The following is a 2,546-nucleotide window of genomic DNA, read 5'->3' on the forward strand; positions in this document are numbered from 1 at the left end:
GGGGGGGGGAGGGGGTATGGGATACAGATAAGGATGTTTATTGTACAAGGGTGTGATATAATGTACTATATTGTTAAATAGAAATGTTGAAAAACTAATAAAAATTTTGATAATAAAAAAAAAAATAACACAATGTTCATATATGTAAAAATGATTTCTAATAAGGTATGCAAATTCTGTGTACTCTGCTGTATTGTATATGAATACAAATGTATTTATATAGACAGTTAACCAATGGGATAATGTTATATTAAAGGGTCTTGCTGGCACTACAGGGGACTGAGTGTGAGCTGGGCTGCCACCATGGTAAAATGAGCTGTTTGTGTTTCCTTTGTATTATTCTGACGATCTCATGTTAAAAAAAGGGCCTGATGGAGTACACGGGATTACTATGATAACCCCACGCCTAGCACAGGAATTTAGTGGTAATTGAGTTATAAAATACCACCCCTTCCCCTTTAACCCACCACACCACCACTTTAATTCCATGGTTTAACTTTATGGAATAATGTCTTTTTTCAACAGTACTATGAATACCTTGGGTGGTGATATATGTTACCACAACATGGCGTCTGGGTTAACAACATCTGCCCTAAGGTTAATTACATATGACCTTACATAACTGTCACCAATAACTTACCTGGATGAAATTCATCTCCGATCTGTCTGACCCGGGCCATGTGTATACTTTAACTCCCAGCATGCCTGGACAGTCAATGGCTGTCCGGTAATACTGGGGAGTTGTTTTGCAACAGCTGTAGGCTCCGTTTAGGAAACAGTGCCGTACCAGACGTTTTTCTTTTTTATTGGGGAGGGGGGCTATGTAGGGGTATGTGTATATGTTGTGTTTTTTCATTTTTATTTAGTGTGGTGTAGTGTTTTTAGGGTACAGTCAGAGGGGCGTGGGGTTCACAGTAGTTTCCCGCTGAGGGTTTGAGCTGCAGCGCCAAATTTGCTTCAACTAGAAGCACACTGTAAGCCCCAGCCCATGTGAATGTACCCTGTACATTCACATTGGGGGAGAGGGGGGGGGGGTTATTGCAGCCAGTTGCATACAGGGAGTTGTAGTTTTGCAACAGCTGGAGACACACTGTTTGGGAAATACTAATATCTGATCTCATATCCTAACTTTTAAACTAGTCTAAAATGCAGTTAAAGATAATGAAATAACAGTGGTGAAATTACTTACACTAATCAGCAGTTTTTCCTCACTGGATGAAAAGTTACTCCCCACCATCTTCGCTTCGCTGGGCAGCACAAAATAGCGATCCGAAAATCGACTGGCAAAGATCCAGGAAATGATCTCCCCTTTTGCGTGTTCTTCGCGCGCATGCGCGGACGAGAATTTCGCAATCAATTTCGCATTCGCATTAGCGAAATTTCGCCAAAATTTTTTTTGGGATAAAATATCACGAATATTCGATTTTAACGAATATTTCACGAATATTCGCCTATATATTCGTGAAATATCGCGAAATCGAATATGGCGTATTCCGCTCAACACTACTAGTTGCCTTGTGGAACACCAAATCGCTTGAAACTTATAGGATATGTTTGAAAAGTTGAGATCTTAGGCTGTGCAAAGTTTCTGATTTTGATTGAGGTTAAGGTACTCTTTTGCTCGTTAAGCCACATTTAGCTACATTAAGGCAATTTCACATTAAATGTTTTAGCATTGTAAAATATAGCTTAATGTAAATAACTTTTGGTGTGATTAACCAAATGAGCTGAAATTTTCAGAATATGTCGGTATGGATATAGTCTTCTACTGTGTGAAGTTTGGGGGAAAATGGTTAACATTTAAGTTCTTTTTCGTACGTTAAGCCACATTAAGCTCCCAAAAAAACAAGCTTAAAGGGGTTGTAAAGACAAAAATATTTTCCTCTTAAATTAAAGTCTGACAGTAGCTGATAAAATAAAAAGTAATGTTTTGCATTATAACTAGTTTGATACCTGTTGAAATCGAGCTGTTTTATTCACCTCCAGCACTCCTGAATCATTATTCTCACTGACTTCCTGGTTTGCGGTGCACATTCATTCTTGTTGCATCACGGCCTAATGGGAACTACAGTTCCCATTAGGCTTAGCCTCCATGCCTGTGAGGTATAAGAGAGCATCTTCACGCAGGGCTGTAGTCATAGGGAGGGGGTGAGCACATTCTGCTTTCCACCATGCAAAACGGCTCAGATGCTGGTGGAAAGCAAGAAGAGGAGAGACAGGAAATGGCATTTTCAAACCTGGATTACTGTATTTTGGAGGTCAAAAGGAAAAACGAGGTAAGTGATATTTAAATGCTCTAGCTTACAGCAATCAATTGATCTAATAAAAAACGAACCTTTAGTGTTCCTTTAATGTCCCTAGTTTGCCTTGTGGGACACCAAATCAACTTCTTGTATAGGTTTGGAAGGTCGAGTTCCAGGGCAATTGATTGAGGTTTAGGCACTTTTTTGCTCGTTAAGCTACATTAAGCAAATTTCACGTTAAATGTTTTAGCATTGTAAAATATAGCTTAATGTGAATAACTTTTGGTGTGATTAACCAAATGA

This window comes from Rana temporaria, chromosome 8, assembly GCF_905171775.1.
Source record: "Rana temporaria chromosome 8, aRanTem1.1, whole genome shotgun sequence".
Classification (NCBI taxonomy): Eukaryota; Metazoa; Chordata; class Amphibia; order Anura; family Ranidae; genus Rana; species Rana temporaria.